This window comes from Chlorocebus sabaeus, chromosome 13, assembly GCF_047675955.1.
Source record: "Chlorocebus sabaeus isolate Y175 chromosome 13, mChlSab1.0.hap1, whole genome shotgun sequence".
NCBI lineage: Eukaryota > Metazoa > Chordata > Mammalia > Primates > Cercopithecidae > Chlorocebus > Chlorocebus sabaeus.
The window spans coordinates 35,947,062-35,969,054 of record NC_132916.1 but is presented as its reverse complement, the minus strand read 5'-3'; the positions used below and the strand labels follow the sequence as shown (position 1 = coordinate 35,969,054).

The window sequence follows — 21,993 nt, the reverse complement described above, 5'->3', positions numbered from 1 at the left end:
CCCAAATAAACTGGGTACCCATGGCCTTAAGGTTGAAATATAGTGATAATAATATGAAATGATATCAGTACTACTGCTGCTACTACTCCTATTACCTGGGAGTTGATGGGGATTGGAGATGGGGAGCTAAAGCCCTACCCTCACCCATCCAGTCATCCATTTACATGATTCTGCACACCCATGTGTGCCAGTGAGCCCCAAATCTTTGTCTCTCCAGTCCAGCTTCAGAGCCATGGATGCTGGGACCCCTGCATCTGGCCGCTAGGGCAGCTGAGCAGGAGCTTGTATTGGTGCCTTGCTCAACAGTGAGCCTCTGATTCCCTCTTGACCTGGCAATAGCCGATGTGAAGGGAGCAGCCAGCTTACGACCTTCCTGCCCCCTCATTCTGTGGTCAATAATTCCTTTCTGCTGGCTGAGCACATTCCATGCTCATCTCTTTTTCTATTCATCTCTCCTCGTCCTTCTCCTCCTCTTCTCTCTCCGCTGTTTACTCCCACTCCAGCAAATAATAAAACAACAACCACAACCTTGCTTGAGTCTGCCCTCTTGTTGGAGTATAGCCAGAAGGACTCTGGCCCCTGCAGGCAGGGGAAGCAGATGGGTCAGCGTTGCCTTCTCAGAGCACCCCTCCCACCTCCCTTCCACCCAGTTTATCCAGTGAAAGGGAAGGCCACAGTTAGTCAAAAGTAAGCTCAGTTTCCTAGGAAACCCTGTATTTTCTAGTTCGCATCCTCCTCCCTGGCGATTGGGCTTTGTTTGTGTGCTTCCTTGTTTAATGGTTTCTTTCACCATTTGGAACTCTTTAATTTTTCAGACAATCAAGTTTGGGCTTGCAGAGAATATTGTAGCATGGCAGGTTGCAGAACTATGCTGTATTTTAAATTGACGGTTATTTTTGTGCACAAGCGTCACAGCTTGTACCTCATGTTGCACAGGACAGCCATGGGCACAGAGAGCTTTGGAGGGGAGGGGAATTCATGCTCCCTATGCCCCCTTACCTCCATTCTTTGCTTTTGAAAATGAGACTCAACAAAGACTCACACAGTGGTTCCTTAGCAAGTGGGCCCTGCAAGTATGTGTTAGCTGTATCATCAGTCTACACACGCTAGAGGAAAAATTGGAATCTCAGTTACAAAATGTATGTAATTTGGTCACAGAGGTGAACAAAAAAGGGTGAATGAAGCCCTTTGAATGCAACAGAATGACTAGAACTGTCTCCCCTGTGCAAGGCATTGGGTCAGACAAGGTGCCAGTCGTTTGAAGATACATTTAGCCTGGGTTCTTGCCCTCAAGGACCTGGCCATTTTCCTTGCAGCGATAGTGTGAAAAGTTGTACAGTAGAGGTATATAGAGAGTAAGACTAATTCTCATGGAGGAAACTGGGCAAGAACTTCAGGGAGGGATTTATACTAGAGTTGGCTTGAGGGACAGGTTGGTTCTGTGTTCTTGCAGGTGGAGGTGAGGGCACAATAAGAAAGGAAATAGGACAGGTGAAGGCTCAAAGGAGGGACAAATGTTGAGAACAGCAAGTGCTCTGAGAAGGCAAGGCATGAGGGAGGAGGAAGAAATGAATGATACTGCCGATGAGGTGGGTTTGGAATGATGGTGGATGGCTTTGAGTGCAAAGCTGAAAATTTTGTGGAAGTCATTGGTCTTTCTAGCAGTGTCACCAAGCCGTGAGTTTCCTGGGAGCTGGCTCAGGCACTGCAGGGGAAGAGGTCTGGGATGCCAGCTGCTCCCCCAATTCTAGAGGAGAGAGCGGCTCCTCTCATCTTCATTCTGTATACAAGGATATTGTCTGTCTTTTGAGGAGGGTTCCACTTTAAGAAAAACCCATTGGCATATGCATGAGACCCATTAATTTATTCAGTCAGTGACTCAACAAATATTAAATGCCTACTACATACCAGACCCTGTACAAGGGTGTACTGAAAGACCATTGAAGATTTTTGAACTGATCAGTTGCCTGGTAGCAGGGGTGCTGGGTCTTGAGTTAAAATCCTATCTTTGCCACCCACTAATAAGAACTTGGGCAAGTCTCTTGGCCTCGTTGGACCCATTTTCTCCCTGTAAAGTATAGGCCTGGGCTGCTAAATCCTTTCCAGCTGAGACAGTCTGGGAGTGACATGAAAAGTGCTGTAACCAGCGTTTGTGTGTGTTGGGAGGGCGGGGAAAGAGAGGCCAGAGTCAGAGAGAGGTGGTGATGGCAAGAGCTTCTGTGAGTCTGAGTGAAGCCTTCCATTTATTCATTCAACAAACATTTCATACTCAGTGCCAGCCACTGTGCCAAGCATTGGGAAAATAACAGTAACCAAAACAGAATCCGTACCCTCGAGGCACTATCTCTGTAGGGGGTGGCAGAGGAACTGGGAACATGGGAGATAGATCTAGAAATGTAGTGTGAAACTTATTCCATGGGATGACAGTTGGGACAGTGGAAGTGTATGTAGCAGGAAAGAGATAGCAAAACAGTATTGAGAGAGAAGGAGTTCTGAGGAGATAGAACCTGGGAACATGCTGTGGAGAACCAATCAATGTTCCACTCCTTGATGGAAAGCACGTTTCTTCATCAAGTCCATACAACAAACCTAACCCCAGGAATACGCTCTTGTGGCTAAGAAGTTAGGACACACCAAAGAGATAATGTCCATTTAGACATGCATTTCTCCTTGACTCTATCACTTCTATGTGTGAAGCAGAATTAGACCAAAGCCACGTATGATTTTGTATAATAGCTGGTCTATTTGGTTTCCTCAAAAAGGTCTTTAATAAGTACCAATGATATGTATAAAGTTGTATGGGTGACTGCCTAAGTGAACTGCCAGCCCCTCAAATATTTTCCCAGACCAGCTGGCTCTTTTGTTTTTTATTTTTTCATTTTCCCCAAGTAATTGGAGCAGATCCAGAAACAGATTCGGAGAGCCTCAAGCTTTTCCTTTTTTACCCTTCAGTAATTACATGTCACAGGTTGTCTTCCCTGTTAGAGTCTGAAGCTGAGCAATTAGTCTCCCATTGTCTTTGCAGGAAATGACATATCAGTATGGCTTCTGGGGAAGGCAACTGTTGACCATCCTGGTTAAAATAATTTGGAAAGTGTTCAGCATTTCCTCCAGTTGATCATTTAGAGTGGCTGATTTAGAAAGCTTTTGGAAATGTGCAAAATGTACCATGGTTATCAGGACTGGAAATACTATGGGGTCAGTTCCCTGAGCAAAACGAGTTTCTGAACTATGGCTTTGATCTCTGGACATACTGCCTTGTCCCACATGTGACTGAGCCCAGGGCCTTGGCATTCTATTCTTTTTGTGATGCTTTATTGGAGACTGATTAGTCAGGATGTTTTCCAGCTGCAGGTAATTGAAAACCCAAGTCAAGGAGTCCTAAACAATAAGACATTTATTGGAAATCCAGAGGTGACACAGACTTCAACACCAACCTAATGCAGTAACGTACACTCTGCTTCACTGTGTTTGTTCTGTCTCTGGACCAGCTTTATCCTTATACTGGAACAAAATAGCTGTAGAAGTTCTAGGTGTCACATTCCACACTACATTCAGAGGAGGGAGCTTCTCCCAAAGGAGTGAGTAGAAGCTCCCAGAAAAACATTCTTCACATCACATTGGCTTAAACTGGGCCACATGCTTATTCTTAAACCAATCACTGTCAGTAGGAATGGATATCTCTTGGATCAATGCTTCTCAAACTTCCGTGTGCACACAGATCACCTGGGGAAACTTTCAAAATCAAATTCTGATTCAGCTGGCTTGGGTGAGGCCTCAGCCGACAGCTCTTACAAGCTCGCGGGTGATGCGAATGTTGCAGGTCAGCACACTGCAAAATCTCAGACTGTCCCACCCCCACTCGCAGCTGGGGCTGCTGCCATGTGCCCATGGGCACTGTGGGTGCAGAAACATGGGGGCTTTGTCGGGAAGAAGAAAGAGGGAATGACCACATGCAGATGAGAACTATATTAGAGATGCTTGTGTTCAGCGTGTAATTAGCATTTTAACTTTATACCGGGAGTCATACAATAGTCTGTGATATGTATTAAAAGCAGAATTGTTATGTGGGAGCACTCACAAAAATTTTATTCATTTATGGTGATGCAGGCGTTGCAGTTCTTGAAACAAAAGATAAAACAGTCATGCCACCTGTTTTGCTATCATTCAGCTATTTTTATTAGTAATGAATACCATATATCTGGTGTGTCTCAAAAAGAACAAATTCAAATGAAATGGATTGAAATAGCCTTAAGTATAAAAAGAGTGTGCCAAATCCAGCCTTTGTTCTGTGAGTGGAAATCTCATCAGTCATGGTTATTGGGGAGGGAGAGTACACCCCCACTTGTCCTAAGAGTCACTTGTCATGATATTGGGTATGAAAAATGCTGCCAATGGTGAATTTCTGCCAAAGTGAATGGCCACAATGCGCTTATAAGTAGTTTTCAGTGGAGAAAGTCATTATGCTCTATTCATTTGAAAAGGAAGAACTGTTCTGTTATTTTGTTGTGCTTGACAAAAGATACACAGGATTCCTGTGCTGCAGCTGTTTAGGAAAAAGGCTGATAAGATGGAAGGACCAGTGTCCACCCTGAAGCTGGACAATCACAGGCTCAGTGGGCTTAGCAAAGTATGTGGACAGGTGCTGAGTAGATCTTCCTGAGATAGTCACTGTGGTAGTTGCTGTCCTGGACCTCATGTGCTAGACAACATCACCCAGGAGGGGACATGGAATTTCACTGCTCAGTCTGTTTGTCCCACCTGCCTCAGAACCACCGGTTCACATCTGTGAGACTGATGGGAAGCTGGAGCTTGGTGTGGTCTCCTGTAGAGACCAGAGCAACTGTACCTGGCCTCACCAGCATGAGTCACCAGAGTGCCCATACTTAGGAAATCACCAGTTGTGTCTTATCTATTCAAAGGACCTGAAAGGTTGAGAGATTATCTGCTACTCTGGGCTAGCTGGGGAAGGCTGCTAGACTTGAAGCCCCAGGAAGGCAGGCATTATGCTTTTGTGTCACACAGGTGCCCTGTATATTGACAGAATGATTGAACAGCTAGTCTGTTCCCAGGTGATCTGTCAGTCAACAGCATGGACTAATTGCTCACTCTCAAAGGAGAAGTATTAAACAAGACAACATTGTGTTGCCTACCTTCAGTAATGTATAGTCTAAATATAGAATGCTTAGGTGTCCCATCCACATGTTTAGGACCTCATAGGCTGCCAAGCAGCAATGAGATAATATTAATGATTACCTGAACTCATGTGGGACAAGCAGATTGCGCCATTACCTGTGGATGGACTCGACAGTCCTGATGAGCGCCTCGCCTCTGTGCTGCGATAAGGCAAGGCATTATTAGCTGTGGAAGGAATTTTAAAATAGGGAAAAAGGTAGGACCTTCCCTGACAAATTAAAAGGCTGACTTTAAAAGTAGTACATTTATTTAAAGTACCTATATGAAATAAAATATTTTTAAAAAGAGAAAAATAAAGAGGCATAAGATAATACTGAGTTGGGAAAACCAAGGTAGAAAAGGCAATGGGAGTGAAGCTAGGCCTGAAAGCTGGGTCCATGCATGTAGTTCAGGGGACCAATGAAGTTAGATGGGGAAAAACATGATCTCATCATCGTCTCTAACCCTTATCTGAAATTGTACGTTTCCTAATATTATGAAAGTAGCATTAGCTATGTGGCCTTCATAGAAATTATGAATATTCCACAGAGGAGCTAAGTTGTTACACTTATTTAATGTTAATTAATTTAAATTTAAATAGCCAGATGTAGCTAGTGGCTACAATATTGGTCAAAGCAGGCCTAGTGCCTAATAATAAATTCCATGTTTTTTTAAAAAAAAAGAAATTATGAATATTTTCATACTATATTACAGTTATAGATATTCTGAAGTATCATTTATGCCTAATAGTACTTCAAAATTACAGTGTATTAGACTTCTTGAAAATTATTTAAGTATTGAAAGATGCTCATAACAATTTTGTCAAATATTTTGCTAACCGTATAACAGTATACTCTGTTTTTGACTCCTGTGCATTTCATGTATTAGTTTCAAGCATTTGTAAGCATCATTCTGAGAAAGATGTCTTAGACGGCCACAGCACAAAAGGTAAAGAGCCCCTGCCTTTGACAATGGCCAGGCCTCCTACCAGAGAATGGATGGCCTACCTAGAGGCTCAGAGGCAGGACAGGCCTCTGGGCACTACAGCATTTGATAGGAAGATGTGGAAAAGCTGGGGTGAGCTTGAGTGCCTGGCTAACATGACTCCACAGGTAAATTTGGAGGTCATAGGAGGTGGTGTAAGGTCCATCCATTGAGGAAGGACAGGCTGTATAGGTTGTGTTTAGAAAGGATGCCTTGTACAGCCATGAGAGTTGGATGGGAAGGGAAGAAACTGGAGGCCAAGAGACCAGTGTATGCCAGGCATGATGCTGACCAGATGGAGTGTAACGTTGAGAATAGGGAGAAGCAATGTGTTCCCAGCACCACTGTGGAACTCTTGTGGGGCTGAACTGGGCCAGGGTGTGCAGTGGAGGTGAAGAAGGCCGTGTTAGTTTACAGGCCTGAGGGACTGGGAGAATGATGATAACAGCTCAGGCTTACTGGGTGTTTACTGTGTGCCAGAGGCTGTTATAAGCCCTTCTATGTCATGTATATATGTTCTTTAATTGATACCATTCAATCCTCATAGCAACTCTATGAAGTCAGTACAGTAATCCCTGTTTTACACATAATAAAACCTAGAAAAGAAAGGTTAGGAAAACTGTCCAGGGTCTCACAGCTAGCTGGCAAGAAGGGAGGATATTACTGGAAAAAAGGAAAAGAGGAATTGGTTTGGGGGAATATGTTATAGTTCAACTGTAGATATTTTTCCATTGTTCTCTTGTCTTCAAATATTTCAAAGGGCTAAACATTCAGATATTTATAAGCATAGTTTCTGGTGTATTTCATTGTCTAGTATTTAAATTTTTATTAGTGAATACTGAGATGATTTGTAGATTGGTTTCATCTTACTGGGAAAAAAACAGAGAAAACTGGTAGGTGGGATTTAGTACATTGATGGGTGCCCAAAGCAGAGGAAGAGGCTGCAGTTTACAGAAGAGAAACATAGTATGTATTCAATTATTTGTGTTTAATGATGTGGTTTTTCTTTTGTTGTGGTATTGTTTTCCAGGACCAGTCCTGCCGCTGTTGTAGAAGACATGTGGTGTATATAAAGTTTGTAATCGTTGGCGGAAATTTTGGTAAGTGTTGCTGCATTTACTTCGAATGCCTCTTGCTGTAAAATGGTGCTTACAAAGGGAAGCTGTTGCCTTGTTCTGTGCATCTTTTACTTCTGCACTAAACTCAGGCAGAATGGAGTTCTATAATTAAATGTGACATTGAATTGATGTTTTCTGACAGTGTGAGACTTTTTCTCGTTATTGCTGATAGTATTAAGCAATATGGGGTTTTCTAAAACGTAGTAAGTCTAGATTTAGAAAGTTTCTGGATGCCGGTTAAAGAATACCCTTGACAGTTTATGTGCTAAGCCAGCCATATAATATAAGAGTAATAAACGTGCAGACCCAAAGAATAAAAGTCTCCAAAACAGAGAGATCCATGTGACCCATATATTAAAAGAAAGAAAAGCAGGCAGCTTAGGAAATGGGAAATTAAAGGAAGCTACAAGTCCAGCTTGCCTGGGAGCCAGCCCACAGCCAGCATAACAGTGGTCTTGGGAGACCAAGAACATTCAATTCAGCGACCACCCAGACCTTGCTAGCAAGGTAAGAGGATAGGCTTTGCAATCAGGAGACCTGGGTTAAAATGTAAGTTCTGTACCTACTGGTTGTTAGATAACCTCTCTGAGCCTGGTTCTTCTTCTGTAAAATGAGGCTTATCATGTTACCTACCTCGTAGAGTTGTTGTGAGAATAAAATGAGGTAGGTAGTGCTGGAGCATAGTAAGTGCTCAATAAAGCCAGTCATTCTTAGGAATGGAGCAGCCTTGTTTGGAGACTGGACATTTCCCATTGAAGTCAAGCTACCAAGAGGCGTATTTATCTTCCAGCAGGAAGGCTGCTGGGGATGGGCCGGTTACAACCCTTTGATGTTGCTAGAGCATCCCAGCTACTTACCACAACCCCTCCTCCAAAATTTACTTCATAAGAACCTGTGGGAATCCCTGCAACATTTACCACCTTTCCCAACCCTGGAGACCCATTCTTAGACAAGTCTGGCTAACTAACTCCCTTCCTGCCACCTTCACAACCAGGGAGGTCACCTTGTTTGAGCTCTGTTCATTTTTGGAGTTAATGTCATTTTGAATCACATTTATGAGGAAAGAAGGGTGGGGATAGATGACACCATTGGTTGGACCTCAATTGCCATGTTTAAGCTTTCATTTCCAAACCTTTCTTTTGATTTTACGTTTTTGTCTATGCTTATTACGTAGCCTTCACAGGGATCGGATTGCTGCGCTGAAATTTTTGAGCTTTGACTGAAAGAATTTGGTTTTTGGGTGGAGCCTTTACCTGTGGTTGGGAGACTCAGCTGTGGCATTGCAGATGGGCCAGTGTTTAAGGTCAGATGTCTGTAAGTGACTGTGCTCCCATTTCATGGAATCAAAGAGAGGGACATGGCTTCAAGGGTTGTCTGGCCCAATCCCCTGCTAGCAAAAAAAACAAAACAAAAGCAAAAAAACAACATTCTACTGATCCCTGACAAGGGAATTCAAATTCTTCCAGAGATAAGGAGCTTGCTGTTGCACAGGGTACCTTGGTTCAATTAAAAGGACAATCAGGGCCTACAGGGAAACCCTTGTGGGGAGGGGAGGTATAGTTGTTCTGTCTCTCAGTTCTGGTGGTATTTATGCAGTTGTATGCTTTGGTGAAAACTCACAGAACTGTACACTAGAAAGGGTGAGTTCTCCTGAATGTTAATTAGATCTGAATTTTAAAAATGGAAAAAAACCCCAGCATTTAAAAATTGAACAATTAGCCCAACTTGTTAAAAAGAAAGTGAGGAGGCCGGGTGCGGTGGCTCACGCCTGTAATCCTAGCACTTTGGGAGGCTGAGGAGGGCAGATCACAAGGTCAGGAGATCAAGACCATCCTGGCCAACATGATAAAACCCCATCTCTACTAAAAATACAAATCTAGGAGGCAGAGGTTGCATTAAACCGAGATTGCGCCACTTTACTCCGGCCTGGGTGACACAGCGAGACTCCATCTCAAAAGAAAAGAAAAAAGAAAAAAAAGAAAGTGAAGAATGCAAAGGAGAGAGGGAGGAGGGAAGAAAGAAAAGCCATCCAGTCCTTATATTGAACTATTAATACAGTGTATGTGCTCCATGGGACAGGGACTTGGTCTTGTTCCTTTCTGGAGTCTTGGTGCCTGGATAGTGCCTGGCACATAGAAGGCATAAATGTGTTAAATATTTATTGAATGACCTATTGCTCTTACTCACCTTCAGAGTAAGTTCGCTCACTTTCTAACACTCCAGCCCACCAAATATTTGAAGACACTGTCCTTCCTTATTCATCTTCTCTTCTCTGGGTGAACTTACCATCTCCCAGTCCTGGCCTCTTTGTCCTCTGATGCTATTTTCATACCCCTGTCCATCTGGCAGAGCTCCTTGAGGAGGCATCTGCTTCCCCACACCTCTCCTGTGCACCTAGACCAGCACTAGACACGCTGACGCACAGGTATGGCCCAGGAGGAGCACAGAGGGTGCTTGCTTCTGTGGATGCTGTTAATAGACACCCAATCCTCTTCCTTTCACAGTCAGTATGAAGCGTCTAGTCGTGGATCATAAGGGATTTATTTAACGCAGTCTTCTAAGAAAGGAGCTCCTAAAAGTAGGGAGGGTGGCAGTGCAAGAAAGAGCTCAGGCGCAGCTCATCCTCTTATAGGCCTTGTCTGAAATGAAGCCAGGTCCTGGCACCCTCAGTCTGAGGCAGCATGGTGCTGTTGATAAATCTTTAGAGGCAGTACTGTGTCACAGATTCCGATTCCTCATTACAAGTCATAGGAAGTTTGAAATTCTTCCAACTAAACTTGTGAGTACCTTGAAAAGCCTAGGTTTCTTTCTTCTGGCCATGCCAAGAAGTGATATATAAACACATAAATACATATAGAGAGAGCAGTGGTTTTCAACTGGGGTTAGTTTTGCCTCCCCAGAGGACATTTGGTAATATCTGAAGCCATTTTGGGTTGTCACAATTAGGGGAGGGAAGAGGGTGTGTGCTAGTGGCATCTAGTGGGTGGAGGCCAGGGATACTGCTCAGTGTCTTAAAATATATCTCACAGATCAGCAGCGCACACTCGCACACACATGCAGAACAGTCGGGCCCGAAATCTCAGTAATGCCCAGCTGAGAAACTCTGAGATTATAAGTAATTTTTTAAGTGTAAACGTTTAAAGGACTTATTATTTTGAAGGTTTAAAAATTGAAATATCTTAACATTTGATTATATGTAAATATACAGCTAAAAAACTTAAAGAAATTTGTTCAGAAAATCATCTGAGTGGAAAGGCTGCCACGAGGCTATCCCTTCTATTACCCCTGACTCCAAGCAAAAAATGACCTGAATGAATTCAGACAGACAGATGGGCCTCTGACGGCTTATAGAGAATGACGGTCAACTAAAGATAAAAACAAGACTCACACATGATCCCAGCATTTACACAAAAGAGATTGTCTCGTGTTTTAAATTTCAACCCCAGCTTCTTCAGATGTGTTAGTCATTCGATGACCTCTAAGATTAAACGGTATTTCAATCTGGGCTAGTCCTTCTTTTTGAATCAAGGCGGTTCTGGTGTGATGAAAATGTGCTTAAGGAGGAGAGAGATCGCATTACAGATGATTGAGATTGAGTATTTTGGTACACAGAGCTGTTTATTTGCATCAGTTTGCTAGTGACACCACAATCTGGTTTAAATGTGAGTCGCTGAGAGCTTTTGTAGCCCAATATGGCTACATTTGCTGAAGCAGGGAGATTAAAGCAACATATGTCAATTTATGATGCAGGACAACCCACTGCAAAAGACTTTACCTAATTATAGGGCCTATTTTGGGAAGGTAATGGTGCTTTTCGTGAAGTATATTTTGGGATGCACTCACCCGGCTTCTAGGCCAGTAATATCTTCCCAGAAAGGGTGTGGTGTGTGCTTGTGGACATAAATATTTTCTTACCAAAAGCTGTGGTGTAATATTCTGTCAACTTTACTACCCTTCATTTTTCTTTTTCTGATTGTCTTTCCTTTTGCAAGAATGCTATGAAAATGTATTCTGGAAAGCCAGGGAAGAGGAAGATAAAAGATCTCATTTCAGATGGCCAAGTCCAGAGATACAGAGACTTTAACAGTCTACTGTTTTTAAGATGAATGGGATTTGGAGGCATTCAGGAACATTGACTAATAGGCAGAGTTGAGGGAGGTGAAAAAAACACCGTGTTGGCACTAGATATTTTTATGTAAGTATCTGTGGGAAAACTATCCCTTTGCAACCCGGTGTGTCCCAGCCAGCACTGCTCCTGCTCCACTCCAACCCCTGAGTGATTCTCAGGGTCCATTTCCATGCCTTTGCTGTTGGCTTGTGACCCAGGGTAGGTATCTGCTTTTACTTTTGTTCTTTAAGACTGTGCCTTTCACCTGCTCTACCTCCTCCATCCCAGCCTTTAACTTCTCTGTTAATACCTGAGACTTTTGGCCTTCAAGGAGAGGTCAGAACTTTCTGTCCACTTAGCAAAAGAAGATTAGCTTCTTATTTGCGCAATGTGTGTACAGCGGGAGGAGAAGCCAAGATAAGGAGTGAAAATGGACAATTTTGTAACCCAAAATCCAACCAGACCTAGGGACTGGAGAAACACTTTTACCTAAATTCCGAGTCATGAAGGCCACAACATGAGAGCAAGAATAGCCCATGGGAAGAGTTAAAGGCGGAGGCTCCCACCGGAGAGCCCTCTGGAGAGGTGTCACTGAGTCTCCCTGAGCAGCCTGTGGGCCCCTTCCTCAGAATTGGCCTAAGACCTCGTTAAACACACAGATCCTGGCCCACCCCAGACTGGTAGAATCAGACAGAATCCCTGTGGTGGGTGTGTGGCTTTATTCTTAACAGCCTCTCCAGGCGGTGCTTATGCACACGAAATTGTGAGAATCCCTGTTCCAGTCTCCATTCTCAACTTTTCTTCAGGGCTTACGATTCCATCTGAGGTTGTATGCAGCAGTCTGGCCCCCCTTTAAGACTGATTCCCTTCCATAGCATCACTCACATATTTAAAGGACAGATCCCTAAAGCACATCATTTTGAAAATCAGCCCTGGGCATAGGAGGGTAGGGTGTCATCTTCTGTGTTACTGTGTAATCTTGGTTCCTAAAGTAATTTCCACAATCATTGTATCACTTGCTCACTAAGAGAAGTATCATTTTCATTCCAGGTTAGTTTTGGCAACATTCTAAACCAGATTCCTTGAAGCTGCTTTGCGGGAGGCCATCCTGCTCCTCTGCTACAATCATCCAAGTATTTGCCATCTGCTTTCACTCTAAAATTCACACTATGCTGTAGTTTTTATCTGTAGCAATACTTATAAATCAAAATTTCCCACTTATTAAGGGGAAACATTTTCAGAACAAGTAGCTGTCACGTATTCTAGTGCATGACTAGAGAGGTAAGACTGTAATAGTTCCCACCTGGGATCCAGGTGGTTGGTCCCACCCCACAGCCCTTCCTCTGATGTCAGGCTGCCTGTGCAGATGTGTATTAGGTTATCGTTTGTATAGCTCATTTAAGTTTGTAAACAGCTAGCTGGGCACAGTGGTGCATGCCTGTAATCCCAGCACTTTGGGAGGCTGAGGCGGGTGGATCACTTAAGGTCAGGAATTCGAGACCAGCCTGGCCAACATGGTGAAACCCCGTCTCTACTAAAAATACAAAAATTAGCTGGACGTGGTGGCACACGCCTATAATTCCAGCTACTCAGGAGGCTGAGGCAGGGGAGTCGCTTGAACCTGTGAGGCGGAGGTTGCAGTGAGCGAGATCATGCCACTGCACTCCAGCCTGGGTGACAGAGCAAGACTGCATCTCAAAAATTAAGGGGACTGCATCCCCTTAATAAGTGGAGGGGGGAAAGCTGCAGCACATTTGATCTTCCCAAACCACTTCCTAGGCAGTGTAATCAATGTTATCACCCATTGGAGGCTCAGAGAATTTAGCTGATGTCTAAGGCAGGAGGCATTTGGGAATGTGTGTGGGAGATGGGGAGGGGTTTGTTGTTGTCCTCACAAAGACTGGGAGGTGCCATTGGCACATGATGCAAGCGAAAGTGGGGCAGGGATGATAAATGTCCTGCAGTGCCTGGAACAGTCCTGCCCAGTGAAGAACTGTCCCTAACTCAGTGTTCATAGCACCCCTGTTGAGAAACACTGCTCTGAGGTTGTACTAGAATGCAGTAGAGCTAGGTGCACACTCGCATTATCTGAATCCAGATCCTTTATAGCCCTCTCTGTGTTAAAGGCATCACAGAATTAATTTCCACTTCATTGGGAGCTCTCACTCCCTGAAAGTTGAATCCAGAGTGGCTATTCTGCAGGTCATGCAATTGCTGCCCCAGGCATCAGAACTCAGGCATGACACACTTCATATGGAAATAGACTCTCTAAAACGCCGGTGGCCTGGCTGGCCAGCATGTTGTATTGTACCTGTCCTACCTCCATGAGTGTCCAGTGCAGGTGTGAGAGAGAGTACTGTCTTTGGAAAAGATGAGAGCCCAGTAGGATGCTCTGCCCATAGCCTCGCATCCACCTGACTTAAAACCATCCTGATAGCAAAGTAGGTGTTGATTTCACAAGTTTTCGATTTGTTATCTTCAACTTCATACCTCCCTGGTGAACCCTTACAGGAGCTGTTGGAGTTTTGTTTAAAGTTTAGTTTTGATGTCAGCCAGCAAGGGAGCTGAGACAGTGGCTACATCAGTTTGATGAGCACACAATGAAATTTATTAAATTAGTAAAAATAAAACCATATTGAATGAAAGGAACCCAGGGCAACTGACCTGAATATAGATGTTGAAGGGATTCTAAAAGAGGGAGAGAGGGAGTAGTGATATTATCTCATCTTTTTTTCTTTCCTGTTTTGTGTTTCTCCTTTTCCCTCTTCCCCTCTCCCTCTTCCCCTCTCCCTCTTCCCCTCTCCCTCTTCCCCTCTCCCTCTCCCTCTCTCCCTTTCCCTCTCCCTCTCCCTCCCCCGCTACTTCTCCCCCCTCTCTCCCTCTCCCTCTCTCCCTTTCTCTTTCCCTCTCCCTCTTCCTCTCCCCCTCTCTCTCCCTCCCTCCCCCCCTCCTCTCCCTCTCCCTCCTCCTCTGCCTCTCTCTTTCCCTCTCCTTCCCCCTCCCCCTCTCTCTTTCCCTCTCTCCCTCTCCTTCTCTCCCAGTTTCTTTCTTAACTTTTTATTTTGGAAAATTTCAAACTTGCTGGTTGGGAGAATTGTAAAACAAATTTCCAACTTGCTGGTTGGGAGAATTGTAAAACAAACACTTTATGTCCTCTGCCTAAATTCACCATTTGTTCTACATTTACAACATTTGCTTTGTTCCCTCTTCTAATTATATATATAAATTATACATATTATAAATTATACATATATAAAATTTTGCTGAACCATTTAAAAGTACCAAACATCTGGACACTTTACCTCTAAATATTTCACCACCCATCTTCTAAGAATAAGGACATTCTTTTATATAACCATACTATAGTACTATTTCCACATCTTAAAAATTTAATAGTTTTATATTATCTAGTATTAATTTATATTCAAATTTCAACACTATAGTCCCAAACAATATTTTATAACTTACCTCCCCACCCCCACCCCAAAATCTACTAACCAATCAAATACACTTGATGAATTTGGTTGATAACTTTTCTTTCATTTATCATATAACTTTAAACAATGACTTTTTGAAAAGTTCAAGTTCATTGTGTTATGGAACACCTTACACTCTGGGCTTGTCTGCTTCTTCACAGCATTGTTTAGCGTGCTCTTCTCTTCCTAAAATTGGTTAGATCTAGAGGCTTGTTATTAAGTGGAGGTTAAACATCTTTGCCAAGGATACTTTATCAGTGATGTCATGTACCTGATATTACATCACATCAGGGGGCAGAAGTCACCTTGTTCCACCATCCTCAGTGCTAGGTTTCATCTCTTGGGTAAGATGGTAACCAGACCTAACCAGTGTCAAGGTGCACCTTGAGTTAATAAATCATCTGTAGGCTGATACGTGGGTCATTTGTGAACATCCTGCTCCAGCCTTCCTTGCATCCAGTGGCTTCAGTAATCATGGATAATCCTCACCGGATTCAGTTATTACTTTGAAATATTGTCTGATACTTTTTACTCTTACCTTTCTCTTCCTGAATTATTTGTAGTCTATGACCTAAGCCTTCATATTTTTGCAGTGATGGTTTTCTAGCCATTTCCTTGGTGGTCACCTGGATTTTGCTGTGATTGGGCTAAACGTTTTTTTTTCTTGCCTTTGGGATAAGAAGGAATAACTTTAGCAAAGCATTTACTGCATGCTGGGTACCACACAGGCTCCTCACATGTAGAACCTTTTTTACTTTCTTCCCACATGACAGGTTAGACTAGTGAAGTGACTTGCCCAGGGTCACCCAGACTCTATGGGAGAGCTAAGATCGAGCCATATCTATCAGGTTTAGAGCCAGGATTTTTCAACAATTCCATGTTCCCTCTCATCCCTTCTGGCCGTGCCTCCCCCACGGCACCCCCCCCCCCACGCCCCCCACCCCCACCCCACTACAGTTCTTGCCTCAGGCCACAAGTGCCTGCCTGACTGAGTAGGTCCCTAAACAAGGAAAGTCAGCCAGGAGACTGCAGCTGGAGAAACACAAGCTAGGCACATCTAAAGGTCAGGTGCTGCTGGACCTCAGATGAGCCGTGCCCAACCGGAAACCAGGATCTTTATGTTAACCATTCCAACTTTTCAATGGCGGTGACTAATTCAGATACGTGAAACTCATCAGCCCAGTTGCCAGTTTTCAGCACCAGCACTACTGCTGGCTGAGGCAGCCTTGGGTAGGCCGAGACTTTGTTTATAAATGGAATTTCATTGTCATTTGTTTGTGTGTTTGTTTTTAACATCCTCTTTTACACAGAAATTAATATGCTTGGGAAGTGATACTGTTTCGATTTGGGGGATGTTTGATTTTTTTGAAGAGGGGGAAAATTTGGTTTCATAGAAGTGTTATTTAACTGAATTACTTCATAGGCCAAGGTGTTATTATACAATCTTGGATTTTTTAATTGTGTAGGTTAACAGTACGGTAGTAGGTATTTCATATGTAAGTTTAAAAGAATGCAAATACATTTCCCTCTGCATATCATCTGTAGGATTTTGCTTTTTAGAATTTTTCTGACTCCTTCAGAAGGGTGTGACTCTGTTGTTCCTATCTTGCACTCTGTTCTTTGTGTGTCTTTAACTGTGTTAACATGTCACAGGAACTCTGTCAGGTTGATCCCTGAGAGGTACTGAAGCAGAACTAACAGATAAATAGAAGTGCGTCTCCAGATGGGTCCTGGCAGAGGCTAAAGATCTCTGTTGGTCATTCTACTTGTTTTAACCAGAATTATTCTTGAGTTTGGAGTGACCGGGAATGGTGCAGGTAAAGAGCTTCTGTAGACTTACTTCATCATGCAAGAATTTGGTCCTGTCTCTCATTGTACACGTTAACCACCTGAAGCACAGAGAGGGTGAGGAGGACCCAGGTAAACCTTGCTATGGTTTGTTCCCACCAAATCTCATGCCGAAATTTGATCCCCAGTGTGGCAGTGTTGAGAGGTATTTGGGTCATGGGCAGCTGGATGCCATTCTTATGATAGAGAGTTCTCGTACTCCCAAGACTGGATTAGATCTCGAGGAAATGGTTAGGGTTCTTCCAAAGTGAACACACCCCTCCTAGGTTTGGCCTCTTCACACATATCTGCCGTGTTTTGACCCAGCACATGGCCCTCCTGAGAAGCTGAGCAGGTGCCAGCGCTATGCTACTTGAACTTGCCAGCCTGCAGAATCATGAGCTAAATAAACCTCTCATCTTTATGAATTACCCAGTCACAGGTATATAAGAACACAAAATAAACTAGGACAGATTTGATTAGCTTGGCTGTCTTGTGTGTTCCTCATACTAAGCTAAAGTTTTCAGTCTACAAGCAGTCACCATAATGCTTTACCCTGACATGTCACCCACAATGTTTCTTCCCATCTGAACCACCCCAGCTTCCCACCATCAGCCACATTTAACAAGTGAAGAAGTAAAGGTCTGAATAGCACTGTCCACTAGAAACCAAAGCCAGGCAGCATGTACAATTTAAAGCTATCTAGAAGCCAGGTTAGAAGAAAGTAGAAAGAAATGAGTGAAATTAAACTTTATATTTTGTTTAACCCAATATATGTCCAAAATATTATCATTTACATGCCGTCAATATGTTAAATTATTGAGATATTTTTGTACTAAGTCTTTGAAATTTCCCATGTAGTTTATATTTATAGCATATCTCAATTTGGACAAGCCACTTGAAATGTGCCCAGTGTGGCTGCTGGCTACGGGGTTGGGCAGCACAGCAGTATGGAGGACGTAGTGTGGCGCGGTACAGCGGTACGGAGGACATAGTCCAAGGTCACACCCAGCTAGGTTCTGTAATTTAAATCTCAAGAGAAACTTGATCTGCTTTTTTGCCCTCCCCCCATCTGAAACCACATATTCCTGTCCTCTTTGTGCCATTTTCCCGCTCTCCAGCTAACTCTAATTACAGAGAGATGCTTGGTTTGGTCATGACTGCTAGCTCAGCAGTTTTCTGCCAGTCCTGGCAGCTGGTGAGACCAACATACACTGCCTGTAAATGATAGTGTAAAGCATACTGTTAAATTTCTCCACAGCAGAGTTTCCATAATTTTCTTTCTCTTAGAAGTAATTCACTGGCATTTTTCAAAGCCAGGGTGTTTTGTTTTTTGGTTTTTTTTTTATTCATTCTTTCTTAAAGTCCCATCTTAATCAATGGGTTTGTAAAATATTTACTAGCTAGTTATCTCCCCAGGACCTCAGCAGAACAAGTTTATATCTGATTTTTTAGACCTGTTATACATCTGTTTTTATTAACAGTGGTTAGGTTTCCTTTTTCCAACTAGTCAAATAGTCTCCCAATATGTTGGTCCCATTTTGAGTATTATTCACAATGAAATATTGGTAAAGGTTAGATTCCATTTCCACTAAATGTCAAGTCTCTGACCACTGACCCCACTACTTGAATCATTAGATTATAATCACAGTCTCAGGGGAGAAAATGACAGAAGAATGGCAACAGACTCCTGGAGTTTGTTGTGATAGACTTAACTGAACTACAAACCCTGAGCTATAAGAATTGAAATTCAAATAGGGAAAAGATTGTCCCATATTACTAATTAGAGGCCAAAACCCCACATCTTCCAACATTCTCAGTTAAGTGAAGGCTAGAGAAGATCAAGTTTTTTGATATCTTTCGGTAACCAAAGGATGGCACTGCAAAGCCAGCCCTCCTGTAATACAAACGAATTTTCTTACGTTCTCTTCAGTGCTGTATCCTTCGGATTTTGACTTGATGTCAACCTCACTATTCACAGATCCCCTAAAATCCACCGTTTAAAAAACTTTAGGTGTGGGGTTGCCTTTGGAATTAGAGCAGTGTTGTTGGGAGTGACTTGGTTTCTTCTCTTTCCCCACCATTTCCCTACAATAATACACACTTAGAGCCCCCACATCACTATCCTTTTATCCCATTCTGATTCAAAGCCTTTTTATTTCTTTAAGTGGATATCTCATGTTCATTTCAAAATGTCATTTAGCAGCTGTATTTCTGCTAAATAACCAGAAATTATAGTTGACTCCAGCCAAGTGGCTGAGTACCTAGATTTTGTTTCCAAGTATGGTGCTGAGCAGAAATGTTTTGGTTTTATCCTCAATATTAATAGTTGACTGAGAGTGATGGATGGGCCTGGGGATGAGAAAAGGAAAGGAAATATAAAATATAGTGGCAGAGTATCATCTACTTCAGGGACTCTTGACCTGGAGTTTTTACCAGAATCACCTGAGAAGATATTAAAAATCCGGGTCCCCAGGCCCCACTGCCCCTCCATTCATTCAGAGTCCCGTAGAACAGGGCCCTGGCAAGTGTGTAGGAACCACCTGCTCTTACTCAATTGTATCCACTTATCAACACTTAGGGAGAACTTTATTGTGTATAAGTTACACCTCAATGAGCTTGTCCTGAAATCTCTTTGTACACGTGCATATAAATTTTTGAAAGTTTTGACTTGCCCTACCATGAGGAATATGTTGACTGTCAAACGTTCTGGAGTCTGAAGACAAAGCTCACAGTTGAAACAATCATTCATTCACTCAGTAAACATGTAAAGAACAGTGCTGGGCATTATTCCTAGTCTGGGAAAACAGAGATACATCGAGACACAGCATATACCTCGAAGGACTTTGTTTAATGAATAAGAACCGTATCCAACAATTACGCTGCAGTGTGAAAAGTATGAGTATATCTACAGAGCAAAAAGGGAGGAATCCCCGACAACCACATACACGCACATGCGCACACACACATACATGCACATGTTCCCGCTTCCACCCCACTGCCTTTTGAAGGTAGAGAGATAGGCTCTGTTGTGAAAATTTTACAGAAAAGCCACAGCACGTGATTCCTGAGGTGTGAGTAGACAAGGAAGTGAAAAGTATGCTGCCTGTTTTGCAAAGGAATAGCTCTCAGAATTTGATTCTAACGTTTAAAAAAAAAAAAAATTGTTTTTACACTCTCATTAGTTTTAAGGGAATTTTAACAACCCCTGATGTGATTCAGTTTGCTTATCCTGATCTATCTAGTCCCAGCACAGGTCTCAGTGCTGGCACACAGTAGGTGCACAGCACAGCAAGTGTGTTGAATAGAAGTGATGCTTTCAGCAGTTTTTTCTCTCTTCTAACAAACCATTAGCCACAACTGTATCTTAGAGTACACACATAATTTTCAAGATAGCACCCAAGGGCCAGGCGTGGTGACCCACTCCTATAATCCCAGCACTTTGGGAGGCTGAGGTGGGCGGATCACGAGGTCAGGAGATCAAGATAATCCTGGCTAACATGGTGAAACTCCATCTCTACTAAAAATATAAAAAATTAGCCAGGCGTGGTGGTGTATGCCTGTAGTCCCAGCTACTTGGGAGGCTGAGGCAGGAGAATCGCTTGAACCTGGGAGGCAGAGGTTGCAGTGAGCTGAGATTGCGCCACTGCACTCCAGCCTGGGCGACAGAGCGAGACTTCATCTAAACCAAAAAAAAAAGATAGTGCCCAAGTTACCTTTGTAAGTATTGCTTCCAAAATACCAAAAATCTTTGCCCTTCAAGGAGAGCACATTTAAGAAAATATGAGTTGTTCTACTTGCATGGTATGTTTTGATTTTTACATATTAAGGGAATTAACTCTTTCTAACCTGATTTTTACTGTCATTTTTCAATATACCTGAAGTTTTAGAAGAGCAGCTATGTCAAAAGATCAAATGATCATAGCATGACTGACTTTGTCATTTAAAGGTAGACACAGAAAACAGCATTGTATTTTCCTGGATACTGGGTGATCTTGTTGGATTTGGGGAGCAGAGGTTATTTGAGAGCAGCTGTTTATATTGCATTAAAAATATATTCGATGTTGGGGTGGCTACTTACCCAGGACCACTATATTCCCTGTGTATTTTTACAGCTTTATGTGTAAATTATGATCATTGGTTACTTTGATATTGTAGGACACAATAGGAGAATTCCCAACTTGACCCTTTGACTGTGTTGTAATAGGAGAAGACATTTTATGATTTGACTGTGTCCTCACCCAAATCTCATCTTGAGTTGTAGTTTCCATAATCCACACATGTCATGGGAGGGACCTGGTGGGAAGTAATGGAATCATAGGGGCGGTTACCCCCATGCTGCTATTTTTGTGATAGTAAGTGAGTTCTCACAAGATTTGATGGTTTTATAAGGGGCCTTTCACTCTTTGCTCGGCACTTCTCCTTCCTGCCATCCTGTGAAGAAGGATGTGATTGCTTCCCCTTCCACCATGGTTGTAAGTTTCCTGAGGCCTCCCCAGCCACGCTTAACTGTGACTCAATTTAACCTCTGTCCTTCATAAATTATCCAGTCTCATGTATGTCTTTATTAGCAGTGTGAGAATGGACTAATACAGACAGCAAGAACCGGTTTACATATAGCTTTGTTTAGAAGGCTGAATGGTATTTCTAGAAGTGCCCCGTGCATTGGAAATTTTTGTGGTTAATCTGCCTGCTTTCCAACCCTAAAAGCAGTGTACATTGCAGGCCCTATTAAAATAGCCATTCTGACTGGGAGGAAAATACATGATGGTGTGGGAGGTGAGCTTGAGGTTAAATGGCAGGAAATGCAAAGCATTAACTTTGCTACTGGGCATGTGCTTGCATCTGAGATCCATTGCTGACCAGCTGTGGGGTCTTGGGCAAGTCACCACCCTACTGTGACTCAGCTTTCTCATGTCCAAAATGGTATTGTTTTGAGGATTTAAAGAGAAGAGATGTGGTGCTGACGTGATGCCTGACACACATAAGTGCTTACTCTGTGTCAAGTCTCTTCACATTTCCCTTTTTACACATATATCAATCTTGTCATTCTCTTGTTTCAAAACTTTTCAAGGCTCCTGTTATTCCCCCAAGAAAGGCCTAAACACCTTAACCTGGCATCTGAGGCCTTTTATTATCTGTCTGTCCAACCCACCTCTTTACCACAGCTAACTCTTTCACTTCGAATGTAATCCTGTGGCAAAACCAAACCATCTCTGTGCCCTTGGAGGGCTTTGAACACTCATGTTCTAACCTCTTGGGATGACTTCCTGCTGTCGCTTAGAGTCTAAGTCTAATCTGCTGC

The 21,993-nt window shown here is 43.0% G+C and overlaps 1 protein-coding gene across 6 annotated transcripts in view; it reads left to right on the top strand.

Annotated features, from left to right (window-relative positions):
* The window catches only part of FYN (FYN proto-oncogene, Src family tyrosine kinase), a 207,483-nt gene that overhangs the window by 82,943 nt on the left and 102,547 nt on the right, over positions 1-21,993 (top strand). For all 6 annotated transcript variants that reach the window (XM_008007307.3, XM_038001005.2, XM_073022420.1 and 3 more), the window contains one exon: positions 7,190-7,259. The gene's annotated coding sequence lies outside the window, so the exon portion shown is untranslated. The remainder of the gene's footprint in view (positions 1-7,189; positions 7,260-21,993) is intronic.